Source organism: Salvelinus alpinus, chromosome 26 (genome assembly GCF_045679555.1).
Source record: "Salvelinus alpinus chromosome 26, SLU_Salpinus.1, whole genome shotgun sequence".
In the NCBI taxonomy this organism is placed as follows: Eukaryota; Metazoa; Chordata; class Actinopteri; order Salmoniformes; family Salmonidae; genus Salvelinus; species Salvelinus alpinus.
The window spans coordinates 32,233,664-32,247,988 of record NC_092111.1 but is presented as its reverse complement, the minus strand read 5'-3'; the positions used below and the strand labels follow the sequence as shown (position 1 = coordinate 32,247,988).

The 14,325-nt window shown below is 45.6% G+C and overlaps 1 pseudogene; it reads left to right on the top strand.

Annotated features, from left to right (window-relative positions):
• Positions 1-13,492, top strand: part of LOC139555197 (syndetin-like) — a 174,722-nt pseudogene extending 161,230 nt beyond the window's left edge.
• Positions 13,493-14,325: the final 833 nt, after the last annotated feature.

Below are 14,325 nucleotides of genomic sequence, written 5' to 3'. Positions count from 1 at the left end.
CAGTCTTGAAGGAGTTCCCACATATGCTGAACATTTATTGGCTGCTTTTCCTTCACCCAACTCATTCCAAACCATCTTAATTGGGTTGAGGTCGGGTGATTGTAGAGGCCAGTTCATCTGATGCAGCACTCTGTCACTTTCCTTCTTGGTCAAATAGCCCTTACACATCCTAGAGGTATGTTTTGGGTCATTGTCTTGTTGAAAAACAAATGATAGTCCCATTAAGCGCAAAGCAGATGGGATGACGCATCGCTGCAGAATGCTGTGGTAGCCATGCTGATTAAGTGTGCCTTGAATTCTAAATGAATCACAGACAGTGTCACTAGCATACCACCATCACACCTCCTCCTCCATGCTTCACGGTGGGAACCACGCATGCGGAGATCATCCGTTCACCTACTCTGCGTCTCACAAAGACACAGCGGTTGAAAGCTAAAATCTCCATTTTGGACTCATCAGACCAAATGACAGATTTCCACTGGTCTAATGTCCATTGCTCGTGTTTCTTAGCCTAATGAAGTCTCTTCTTCTTATTGGTGTCCTTTAGTAGTGTTTTATTTGCAGCAATTCGACCATTAAGTCCTGATTCACACATTCTCTTCTGAATAGTTGATGTTCAGAGATGTGTCCGTTACTTGAACTCTGTGGAGCATTTATTTAGGCTGCATTCTAAGGCTGGCTACTCTAATGAACTTATCCTCTGCAGCAGAGAGGTAACTCTGGGTCTTCCTTTCCTGTGGTGGTCCTCATGAGAGCCAGTTTCATCATAGCTCTTGATGGTTTTTGCGACTGCACTTGAAGAAACGTTCAAAGTTCTTGACATGTTCCGTATTGACTGACCTTCATGTCTTAAAGTAATGATGGACTGTCATTTCTCTTTGCTTATTTGAGCTGTTCTTGCCATAATATGCACTTGTTCTTTTACCAAAACGGACTATCTTCTGTATACCATCGCTACCTTGTCACAACACAACTGATTGGCTCAAACACATTAAGAAGGAAAGAATTTCCACAAATTAACTTTTAACAAGGCACACCTGTTAATTGAATTGCATTCCAGGTGACTACCTCATGAAGCTAGTTGAGAGAATGCCAAGTGTGTGCAAAGCTGTTATCAAGGCAAAGGGTGGCTACTTTGAAACATCTCAACAACAAAAAAATGTGGGTTACTACATGATTCCATATGTGTTATTTCATAGTGTTGATGTCATCACTATTATTCTACAATGTTGAAAAGAGTAAAAATAAAGAAAAACCCTTAAATGAGTAGGTGTGTCCAAACTTTTGACTGGTACTATATATAAACCTTTTCTAAATGTCCATATTTGAATGATATTGTTACTGTGTTATTCCCTCTCTGCAGTGTGAGTCAGATGAGCTGGAGAAGAGAGTCTACCAGGACTACGACAGTGACAGTGACGTCCCTGATGAACTCCAGCAGGACTTCGTGGACGAGCAGACCGGAGACATCCCTCTCAAGAGGTCAGGACAAAGGGCACAACGTCATGATGTCATATCCCGTGAGCTCACTGGTCAAGTTCTCACGAGCTATGCTACTAGTTAATGCGTGATGTACATCTATAAGTGGAAAGATACATGCATTATATACATCATTTTGAAAGAATTGTGATTATTTTGTTCTCAGTGTAGTGTTGAAACAGATGCATGAATGAATGACATGTTATTTCCGTGTCAAATCGCCAGTTGGCAACCCATCTCTTATGGGATTAACTGACACATAAACAAACATTACAACAATTCACTTATAGTTCTTCCGGTGTTCTGGGCAGCACGCACCACATAAAGTGAAAAAGAAATCAACAGTAAAAAGAATACAAAAAAGAAATGAAACGGAAGGCATTTGAACCCAGTCTGGCACAAAGAGAAGATTGTGCGTAAACCTGTCTTACATTTCAATCTAAATACATATGTGCCATTTGCTATATGGGAGCTAAATATTTGTATGATTTAATTATAGGTAGCCCTTTTTCTTTTATTCCAGGCTTTATCTGAAAATTCAGCAAACGGAAATACACAATGGACAAGAAATCATTTCAGTTTCTCTTCATGGCTCAGCCACATAATTCCAGGATATATCTGGTGGTCTTTCTCTTCATGGCTCAGCTACATAATTCCACTGTATATCTGGTGGTCTTTCTCTTCATGGCTCAGCCACATAATTCCAGGGTATATCTGGTGGTCTTTCTCCTCATGGCTCAGCCACATAATGCCAGGGTATATCTGGTGGTCTTTCTCTTCACGGCTCAGCCACATAATTCCAGGGTATATCTGGTGGTCTTTCTCCTCATGGCTCAGCCACATAATTCCAGGGTATATCTGGTGGTCTTTCTCTTCATGGCTCAGCCACATAATGCCAGGGTATATCTGGTGGTATTTCTCCTCATGGCTCAGCCACATAATGCCAGGGTATATCTGGTGGTCTTTCTCCTCATGGCTCAGCCACATAATGCCAGGGTATATCTGGTGATCTTTCTCCTCATGGCTCAGCCACATAATGCCAGGGTATATTCTGTGGTCTTTCTGGAAAAAGGACAAGTGTATATCGTGGTAGAAAAAGCCATTTAAATGCATGTATTGGCTATATATTTAGAATAGGTTTCTCAAATATATTTTTAGCTCACCCCTACATAACCCATCAGTCGGCACAACTGCATCAAGTTCTTTGTCTACATAATGAAACGTTTTCTTTTACGCTCCCCTTACTTCATAGCACTCAAATCACATGTTTGATGAACACAATCATTAGCCCTCTAGTGCAGAAAAGAGGATGAATTACCACACTTTTTATCCCCATGTGAAAATGTTCTCAAATCTTCGTCTTCTACAGTATTTCATTAAGCTTTCAAAGAAGCCAGTTTTTAACAGATCATTCAAATACATTTCCTCCCACTACATCTCTCGACTACTACACACACACACACACACACACACACACACACACACACACACACACACACACACACACACACACACACACACACACACACACACACACACACACACACACACACACACACACACACACACACACACACACACACACACACGCACACACACACACCCTTCCATTGTTCTCTTGTTAACAGAGAGGAGGGGAGATTCTGCAGTAAATCACTGGGTAGGCTATGTATGTGACTATGTGCTACAATGTGGCAGCTAATTGTGTGAGAGTGGCAGATGTGCAGCGGGGGGCAAAAACCACATTTACCTATTCAAAAGCTCTTCATTAAGAACATGTCAGGTTTTGGCCAAGACTGTTCGGGCTTTGGTCACTAGATGTCCCCATTGCACCTTTTTTGTACCTTTTTGTTTTTCTTGCTCTAATTATTGTTTGCACCTGTAGGTCATTCCCTTGTTAGTATTTAAACCCTGTGTGTTCCTTTGTTCCTTGCTCAGTGTTTGTAAGTTAGCACCCAGCCCCAGCCCAAGCCTTGTTTTATACAGTTATTTCTCTTGTTGGATTTTCCAGAGGTTCTCTGGTTTAGTTCTTGTGTATTATTTGAGTAGTCTTTTGAGGTTTGTTTTTCCCAGCTGTTTTTTACCACTTTGTGGAGTTTCTTTTGTATTTTGGAGGATTTCCATTTTGTGCCTTTTGGCTTTATTTTTGGACATTGTGGATTTAGTTTCTTTGCCTGAAGATTTTGTTCTTTAATTAAACCACCATCTCTAGTACTGCTGTGTCTGCCTCATCTTCTGGGTTCTGACGATTATCAGTGACTGTTTCTCGCACCGGGTCCTGACAGAAACACTGAGCCATTATAATGAACCCAGAGGCAGCCAGTACCCAGGATCTTTTTTCCATGCTGTCCCACCACGAGGGGACTGTCCAACGCCACGAAGCTGCTCTGGTTCAGCAAGAGGCCTTAATGGCTAGACATTCTCAACTTCTGTCAGAGATGCTGACTTCCATAAAGCAGATTTCGGATCGACTTTCCCCGGCAACCGCTTCTGCTCCAGTTCATCAGATTCAAGTGCCCCTGGCAGTTAACCCCCTGGCTGAACCTCGTCTACCGCCTCCCCAACGGTTCTCAGGGGATCCGAGTGTTTGTAAGGGGTTTTTCACCCAATGTTCTCTCTCCTTTGAGCTGCAACCATCGTCGTTTCCCACCGACCGGTCCAAGATAGCATATATCATCACCCTGCTGTCGGACAAAGCCCTAGCCTGGGCTACTGCTGTGTGGGATGCCCAAAGTCCCTGCTGTGCCAGCTACTCTACCTTTGCTGAAGAATTCAAGCGAGTGTTTCAAGGTCCTACCAACGGCCCTGACTCAGCCAAACAGCTCCTGACTCTCCGCCAAGGTCGGCGCAGCGTGACGGACTATGCCATCCAGTTCCGCACTGTGGCAGCAGCAAGTGGCTGGAACGACGAGGCGCTCACAGTGTGTTTTTTGAAGGGTCTTTCTGACACCATCCAAGATGAACTGGCCACTCGGGAACCACCGGACAACCTCGAGTCCCTTATCAAGTTGGCTTCACGCATAGACCAGCGTCTGAGAGAGAGAGAACTCAACCGTAGACCGCTCACCCTAGCTCCTGTCGGTTCCAGCTCCGAGTCTCCACCTTTATCCTCGCTGGCTCCACCAGAACCCATGCAGGTTGGACACATCTCCCAGGCTGAGAGAGACCGCCGGATGAGGGAGCGATGCTGTCTATATTGCGGCAAACCGGGCCATTTCCGCTCCACGTGTCCCGGGCTCCAGGGAAACGCACTCTCCCATGCAGGCCTGGGAGGACTGTAACGGGAAACATAACCTCCTCCCATCCATCCAACTCCCGCCTGCTCATTCCAGTTACCCTTTCCTGGGACGACCACGAGTTTTCTCTTCAAGCCTTGGTAGACTCTGGAGCCGCAGGTAACTTCATGGATGGGGTCTGGGCGAAAGAGAATGGCGTTCCTTCTGAACCTCTGAGTGACCCCATAAGGGTTACTACGTTGGATAGAAGCCCTTTGGGATCTGGACTTGTTACTCGTGCCACTACCCCCTTGCGACTTTCAGTTTCCCAACACCAGGAAGTGATGAACTTTCATCTGATCTCCTGTTCCGAGTTCCCTCTCGTCCTTGGTTATCCCTGGCTTCACAGCCATAACCCTCACATCGACTGGTCTGTGGGCACTATCAAGCAGTGGGGTCCTACGTGCCAAGCCACTTGTATCTTCCCGAGTTCCCCGAGTTCCCCTTCCGAGTCTCTAGAATCCATCGACCTGTCCCGAGTTCCCGAGTGTTACCATGACCTCAAACTGGTATTTAGCAAACAGAGGGCCACCAAACTACCACCCCATAGACCTTACGATTGCACCATCGACCTGTTTCCGGGGACCTGCCCTCCCAGGGGTCGGATCTTTTCCCTTTCTCCTCCCGAACGAGCTGCTATGGATACCTACATCAAGGACGCTCTGGCAGCAGGCCTCATGCGTCCATCTACCTCGCCGGCGGGAGCAGGGTTTTTCTTTGTGGCCAAGAAAGACGGTGGATTACGACCTTGCATCGACTACCGGGGACTCAATGCCATAACCATCCGTAACCGCTACCCGCTACCCCTTATGGCCACAGCCTTTGAGCTGCTCCAGGAAGCAGTTGTCTTCACTAAGCTTGACCTGCGGAACGCATACCATCTTGTGCGGATCAAACCCGGGGACGAGTGGAAGACCGCTTTCAACACGCCTACTGGTCACTACGAATACTCGGTGATGCCCTTCGGCCTGACCAACGCTCCGGCTGTGTTCCAAGCGCTCATAAACGATGTGCTTAGGGATATGCTTAACATCTTCGTGTTTGTTTACTTGGATGACATCCTCATCTTTTCGAGCTCCCTTCAAGAACACACTAAGCATGTCAGACAAGTGCTCAAACGCCTCCTAGACAGCCATTTGTACGTTAAGCCGGAGAAGTGTGAATTCCATTCCTCTCGAGTACAATTCCTGGGATTTATAGTGGAACCCGGTCGAGTCCAGATGGACCCCAAGAAGGTAGGGGCGGTAGCGGATTGGCCCACCCCCAAGTCCGTTAAGGAAGTTCAGCGTTTCCTGGGCTTCACCAACTTTTACCGCAAGTTCATCAAGAACTTCAGCTCGGTGGCAGCCCCTCAGCTGTAACCAAGGGTGGCAACACAAGGTTTCTGTGGGGAAGAGAAGCTGAGACGGCCTTCCAAGGACTCAAGCAGCGCATCCTCTCTGCTCCCATCCTGACACTACCAACGGCGGATGAACCTTTTGTGGTGGAGGTAGACGCATCAGAGGTTGGGGTTGGAGCTGTCCTGTCTCAGAGGGGTGAAGACAAGAAGCTTCATCCTTGCGCCTTCTTCTCTCACCGGCTTACCCCGGCCGAGAGGAATTACGATGTGGGGGATCGTGAACTCCTAGCGGTTAAGATGGCATTGAAGGAATGGAGACACTGGCTCGAGGGGGCTTCTCAACCGTTTCAAGTGCTTACGGACCACAAAAATCTGGAGTATATCCAGCAGGCGAAGCGGTTGAACTCCAGACAAGCTCGATGGTCTCTTTTCTTCAGCCGATTTCAGTTTATCCTCACCTATAGACCCGGGTCGAAGAATCTCAAACCGGACGCCTTGTCACGAATCTACTCTCCTGCCATTCGAGAAGATACTGACATGACTGTCCTTCCGGCCGCTAAGATCGTGGCTCCGATCTCGTGGCAAGTGGAGGATACCGTGAAACAAGCTCAAGCCATCGAACCGGGCCCTGGAGGAGGTCCTGCTAATCGGTTGTTTGTTCCCAAGGCAGCAAGGTCCCAAGTCCTTCTGTGGGGGCACTCCTCTCGCCTCACCTGTCACCCGGGCGTAGGTCGCACGTTGGAGTTCATCCAGCGTAAGTTCTGGTGGCCCACCATAAAAGAAGACGTTGCCACTTTCGTCAAGGCCTGTTCCGTGTGCTGCCAGGGCAAATCTTCTCACCTCCGCCCTCAAGGACTCCTTCACCCTCTATCTATTCCCCACCGACCCTGGTCCCATATCTCGTTGGACTTTATTACTGGCCTTCCTCCGTCCCATGGTAATACTACGATCCTAGTCATCATCGACAGGTTTTCTAAGGCGGCCAGGTTTGTTCCCTTGACCAAATTACCTTCTGCCAAGGAAACAGCTGAGTTGGTGATTAACCATGTGTTCCGAGTCTTTGGGATTCCGCAAGATATGGTTTCCGACAGAGGTCCCCAGTTCGCCTCAAGGTTTTGGAAGGCCTTCTGCCAACTCATAGGGGCCACGGCCAGTTTATCTTCAGGGTACCATCCGGAGTCCAATGGCCAAACTGAGAGGATGAATCAGGAGCTGGAAACCACCCTCAGATGCATGGTTTCCAACAACCCGTCCACATGGTCATCCTTCATTGTTTGGGCCGAGTACGCGCACAACACCTTGTGCTCCTCCTCCACTGGTATATCCCCGCATGAGTGTCAGTTTGGCTATGCGCCTCTATTGTTCCCGGACCAGGAGGCAGAAGTCAGAGTGCCTTCAGCCTCGAGGTTCATCAGACGCTGTCGGCTTACGTGGAAGAAGGCACGTCTTAATCTTCTGCGTTCCTCTCAGCAGTACCAACGACAAGCCAACAGACGTCGCCGTCCCGGTCCTACCCTGTACCCCGGCCAGAGAGTATGGCTCTCAACTAAGAACTTACCACTACGGGTGGAGTCTCGCAAGCTGTCCCAGAGGTTCATCGGTCCCTTTAAGATTGCCAGGAGAGTCAATCCCGTTACTTTTCGCCTGCACTTACCCAGATCCCTTAAGATCAATCCAACATTTCACATTTCTTTATTAAAACCTGTTGTTTTTTCTCCCCTTATCCCGGCAGGCAGACCTCCCCCTCCGCCCCGTGTCATCGGTGGCCAGTCGGCTTATACCGTCCACCGGATACTGGATTCCCGCCGGGTGCAGCGGTCCTGGCAGTATCTGGTGGACTGGGAAGGCTACGGTCCCGAGGAGCGCTCCTGGGTTCCTGCCAAGGACATACTGGACCCTGACCTCATTCGTCAGTTCAGGATCCTCCACCCTGAGAAGGCTGGTAGGAACGTCAGGAGCCGTTCCTAGGAGGGGGATTCTGTCAGGTTTTGGCCAAGACTGTTCGGGTTTTGGTCACTAGATGTCCCCATTGCACCTTTTTTGTACCTTTTTGTTTTTCTTGCTCTAATTATTGTTTGCACCTGTAGGTCATTCCCTTGTTAGTATTTAAACCCTGTGTGTTCCTTTGTTCCTTGCTCAGTGTTTGTAAGTTAGCACCCAGCCCAAGCCTTGTTTTATACAGTTATTTCTCTTGTTGGATTTTCCAGAGGTTCTCTGGTTTAGTTCTTGTGTATTATTTGAGTAGTCTTTTGAGGTTTGTTTTTCCCTGCTGTTTTTTACCACTTTGTGGAGTTTCTTTTGTATTTTGGAGGATTTCCATTTTGTGCCTTTTGGCTTTATTTTTGGACATTGTGGATTTAGTTTCTTTGCCTGAAGATTTTGTTCTTTAATTAAACCACCATCTCTAGTACTGCTGTGTCTGCCTCATCTTCTGGGTTCTGATGATTATCAGTGACTGTTTCTCGCACCGGGTCCTGACAGAACAGATGTAGGAATTAATGAATTGATGATGTACATAAACATTACACACAGTTATTGATTTCCATGCATGTTGTGTGGCGAAAGCCTTGGGTTCACTACATGCAGGAGAACACAGTGCCTGCAGGGTCTGCGTTCTCCCCAGTGTGTTGTACTGATCTAAGCCTCTAACACGCTCATTTCCCAATCTATCAGAAGGAATCACTGGCTAATTGAAGTGCTGCTGGAAGGTCACGTCCATGTCCAGCAATTAGAGATGTACTAATGAATGGTGGTAGATGCAGTTTCATCATTAGTCAGGGGGCTGGTTCTGTAAGATCAGCGGTTCACCACTGCCCCAACACTCGTTTAGCTACGTCTTTAGCCCTCTCGTGTCACGCCTCTTAATTGATCAATTAAGGAGATTTTACGAATGAATATTGCTGGGCTCAACCACAGAGCCTCAGGTTTATGAATCTGAACCACTGTCTGTGTCTGGGCTCAACCACCGAGCCTCAGGTTTATGAATCTGAACCACTGTCTGTGTCTGGGCTCAACCACCGAGCCTCAGGGTTATGAATCTGAACCGCTGTCTGTCTAGGCTCAACCACCGAGCTGCAGGGTTATGAATATGAACCACTGTCTGTGTCTGGGCTCAACCACCAATCCTCAGGGTTATGAATATGAACCACTGTCTGTGTCTGGGCTCAACCACCAAGCCTCAGGGTTATGAATATGAACCACTGTCTGTCTAGGCTCAACCACCGAGCCGCAGGGCTATGAACCACTGTCTGTGTCTGGGCTCAACCACCAAGCCTCAGGGTTATGAATATGAACCACTGTCTGTGTCTAGGCTCAACCACCGAGCCGCAGGGCTATGAACCACTGTCTGTGTCTGGGCTCAACCACCAAGCCTCAGGGTTATGAATATGAACCACTGTCTGTGTCTAGGCTCAACCACCGAGCCACAGGGTTATGAACATGAACAGCTGTCTGTCCCGCCCTCACGCCTCTCCTCTCTCTCTAATCAGCACCTCCCCTCTCTCTCTAATCAGCCCGTCAAGTGAGACGCTGCGCAGCAGGAAGAAGTCGGACTACAGCCTTAACAAGGGCGCCAATGCTCCCATCCTGACCAACACAACCCTCAACGTGATTCGCCTGGTCGGTGAGTAATCTTCTCCTCTCCTCTGTTCCTCTCCTCTCACCTCCCAGAAACATCCAAGACACTAAGTGATGACCGTGGTGACCCCTCTCCTGCCAGAGACCTCGATAACCAATTAACAAGCTCATCGCTCATTTAAGAATGTGATGAACCAGGACCCTATTCCCAAGGCTACCTGGCGGTGTGACTGGCCTGTACCTGCCATCATTAGCCTATCATTATCCACGCCAAACCCCCGTGACCTTTCATTTCATAAGTGGAATGTAAATGTCTGTTTGACGTCAGTTGCGAGGTGTCGTGCCTCAAAGTCAATTTTGCTTCCTGCTCAAATCGCAACCCGTCTTTGATTTGATTTAATTGGAGAGGAAGAAATGTCATTATGAGAAGTGAGGTAGTTAAGGCTCCGAGTTTGTGAAGAAATCTCTGTTTTTCACTCGTGTTTTTAACTGATTAGAATTTAATTACGTTTCTAAACAACATTCTAAATGACCAGCGCAGTTCACTTACAGTGTAGTAAATTCATTTTATTCAACTAACATTTATTTGTATTGTTCTTGCATTTCAGATGTATAATAGTACATGTATAATTTAAAACGTATTAAGTCAAATAGAACATGTACAGTATACCAAGTCACTTAATGTGAAAGAAATCCTGATCTGCATTTCTGTTTCAATAGTGCTCTGAAAAGTTAGATGACAGGGTTCTAGTATTCACAGAAAGAGAAAGTAAGAAAGTGCCAGTCTCAGCTCAAAAAGTGGCTCTTTCATCAGCTCTGGTTCAATGGTAACCTTGTTACAGCCATGTGCTCTGTAGCTATTCATTTTATTACCTTTTTCTCAAATTAAATTGCTTCCCCTCAGAGTACATGTAAATGCTCCATAAGCTGGGCAAATATATTATTATAAATCACTATTCGATTATGATTGACTTAAAACATCTTAGATTACATTACTATGGGAGTCCTGGGATCTAATGTTACCCCAGCTACAATGTTGTCTGCTTTAGTTGGATATGATGAACAGTTGAGACCCTTTACGTCCCAGGACATCTTATAGAGGTGAATGGAGAGTAAATCAGTTGTTTCATCACATTAGATATGTGCGTTCGTTTGGTGCAGTGCTGATGTCAAACGTCATGTAAATTTTTTGGCATCCTGATCACATTCATATCAGTCATGTACTGTAAATCGCCCAGAGGATATTTGCTTCAAAGTTACATTCAAACATTAGAATTTATCCCATTCAAATCCCCCAAAAAGATGACGCAAAGGTTTTGGATCAACTTGTTTAGATGTGGAAGATCCAAACAGAATGTCCAAGTATCTAATATACCAGGCTAGTAGTTTTTGAGATTAGCTTTTTTTTTTTACCTTTCTGTTGATAACTGTTTAACTGATATCAATTGTTTTGTTATTTAATATCTAATAGTATATAATAACATATATAATAATATGTATACCTTTCTAATATTTCCCATACAGGTTAAATACATGCGGATGATGAACATTCTGAAGCCTTTGATGTCATCCGCTGTGTTTCCCAGCTGTTTGATTACTACCTGTATGCTGTCTACACCTTCTTCCGCCGCAACGATATGGTACGGGAAAATACTACAAAGCTATTTCAATGGAGATTATTCATTGACCATGCATTTTAGTCCAGGACTAGGCTTAACCTGTGTCCGGGAAACTGGCCCTGAGGGTCTTTTACACAACCATACATGACAGACCTGTTTTTGTATGTGACAGACTTGCATTATGTTCATTAGTGTCCCCAATGTGAATGTGTTCTATGTTTCTCAAATGTTATCTTATATATTATTTACCACTCAATTATCTGTATGTGGTGACTGCTTCTATGTCCCACCTCTTGTACACACATCACTCATTGGAAATTGTCAGTGGGGCTGTAGCTGAAATGACCTAAGATTGCTTTTCCCTTCTGTTGAGCCAATGTATGAGAGAGCATTGTATTAGTGCTTATGGTGTTCAAATAGAGTTGGAATGAATGAGAGTGTCTTCAGAACAAGTCACCCTCCTTGAAAACATTACATTACAGATATTACAGATATTTTCAGACTGTTCAGTAAGATAAGGGACACTGAAGTGCTAACTGCTCTGTTTACTAAGGAGATGATCGTGGACTTCAGGAAACAGCAGAGGGATCAGCCCCCTATCCACATCGACAGGACAGTAGTATCCACATGGACGGGACAGTAGTGGAGAAGGTGGAAAGTTTCAAGTTCCTCGGTGTACACATCACAGACAAACTGAAATGGTCCACCCACACAGACAGCGTGGTGAAGAAGGCGCAACAGCGCCTCTTCAACCTCAGGAGGCTGAATAAATTTGGCTTGTCACCAAAAACACTCACAAACTTTTACAGATGCACAATCGTGAGCATCCTGTCGGGCTGTATCACCGCCTGGTACGGCAACTGCTCCGCCCACAACCGTAAGGCTTTCCAGAGGTTAGTGAGGTCTGCACAACGCATCACCGGGGGCAAACTACCTGCCCTCCAGCCTCCAGAACACCTACACCACCCGATGTCACAGGAAGGCCAAAAAGATCATCAGGGACAAGAACCACCAGAGCCACTGCCTGTTCACCCCGCTATCATCCAGAAGGCGAGGTCAGTACAGGTGCATCAAAGCTGGGACCGAGAGACTGAAAAACAGCTTCTATCTCAAGGCCATCAGACATCACTAACATTTAGTGGCCGCTGCCAACATACTGACTCAAATCTCTAGCCACTTTAATAATAAAAAATTGGATGTAATAAATGTATCACTAGTCACTTTAAACAATGCCACTTTATATGATGTTCACATACTCTACATTACTCATCTCATATGTATATACTGTATTCTATACCATCTACTGCATCTTGCCATCTTGATATAATAAATGCATCACTAGCCACTTTAAACAATGCCACTTTATATAATGTTTTCATAGCCTACATTACTCATCTCATATGTATATACTGTACTCTATACCATCTACTGCATCTTGCCTATGCCGTTCGGCCATCGCTCATCCATATATTTATATGTACATATTCTTATTCATTCCTTTACACTTGTGTGTATAAGGTAGTAGTTGTGAAATTATTAGGTTAGATTACTCGTTGGTTATTACTGCATGGTCAGAACTAGAAGCACAAGCATTTCGCTACACTCACATTAACATCTGTTAACCATGTGTATGTGACCAATAAAATTTGATTTGATTTAAGGGAAGGGACACTGAGGTGCTATCTGGTCTGTATTAGTCTTCAGTACTATATTCCTTCAGTTGACACTTCTACTAAACCTCCCCCTCTTTCTCTCACTGTTAATAACTATTTTTACAGACAGGCCACAATGAGTAACAGAGCAAGTTTTCTGCCCCTGTAAAAACAACTATTTTTCGTTATCACTTTAAAAACTCTTCTGAGGCTATTTTAGCAGCTACAGCTTTCGCAAAAGAAAGCGCTCAGTGTGCGTGGGACTATGTGTGACTGATAAACCCCGGGGGAGCTGGTAATGATATCAACAAAATGGCTGTCACATGCCAGAGTGGATGAGGCTCTGCTGCTGCCTGGGTCCTGACTGGCTTCTCCTCAGGGGGTCCAGGGAGCATGCTTGTGATTAGGACAGGAGGACACATAGCACCTTGACAGGGTTTCCCTTGTTTCACCTTCTTTCTATCGCTTTCTCTCTGTGTTTCTATATTTCTCTGTCTCTCTGCACTTCTTTCTCTCCCCCTTCCTCTTTCTCCCGCTCTCTGTAGTTCTCTTTTTCTCTCCCCCATATTTCTCTGTCTCTCCTTCTCTCTTTCTCTCTCTGTATTTCTCGCTCTCTGTATTTCTCTCTCCTCGCTCTCTGTATTTCTCTCCTCTCTCTCTGTATTTCTCTCTCTCTCTGTATTTCTCTCTCTCTGTATTTCTCTCTCTCTCTGTATTTCTCTCTCTCTCTGTATTTCTCTCTCCTCTCTCTCTGTATTTCTCTCTCTGTATTTCTCTCTCTCTCTCTGTATTTCTCTCATCTCTCCCTCTATATTTCTCTCTCCTCTCTCCCTCTATATTTCTCTCTCCTCTCTCTGTATTTCTCTCTCTCTGTATTTCTCTCCTCTCTCCCTCTATATTTCTCTCTCCTCTGTCGCTCTATATTTCTCTCGCCTCTCTCTCTCTGTATTTCTTTCTCCTCTCTCTGTATTTCTCTCTCTCTGTATCTCTCTCTCTCTGTATTTCTCTCTCCCTCTATATTTCTCTCTCCTCTCTCTCTATATTTCTCTCTCCTCTCTCTATATTTCTCTCTCCTCTCTCTGTATTTCTCTCTCCCTGTATTTCTCTCTCTGTATTTCTCTCTCCCTGTATTTCTCTCTCTCTGTATTTCTCTCTCTCCTCTCTCTGTATTTCTCTCTCTCTGTATTTCTCTCTCTCTCTCTGTATTTCTCTCTCCTTTCTCTCTGTATTTCTCTCTCTCTCTCTGTATTTCTCTCTCCTCTCTCTCTGTATTTCTCTCTCTCTGTATTTCTCTCTCTCTCTCTGTATTTCTCTCTCTCTCTCTGTATTTCTCTCATCTCTCCCTCTATATTTCTCTCTCCCTCTATATTTCTCTCTCCCTCTAT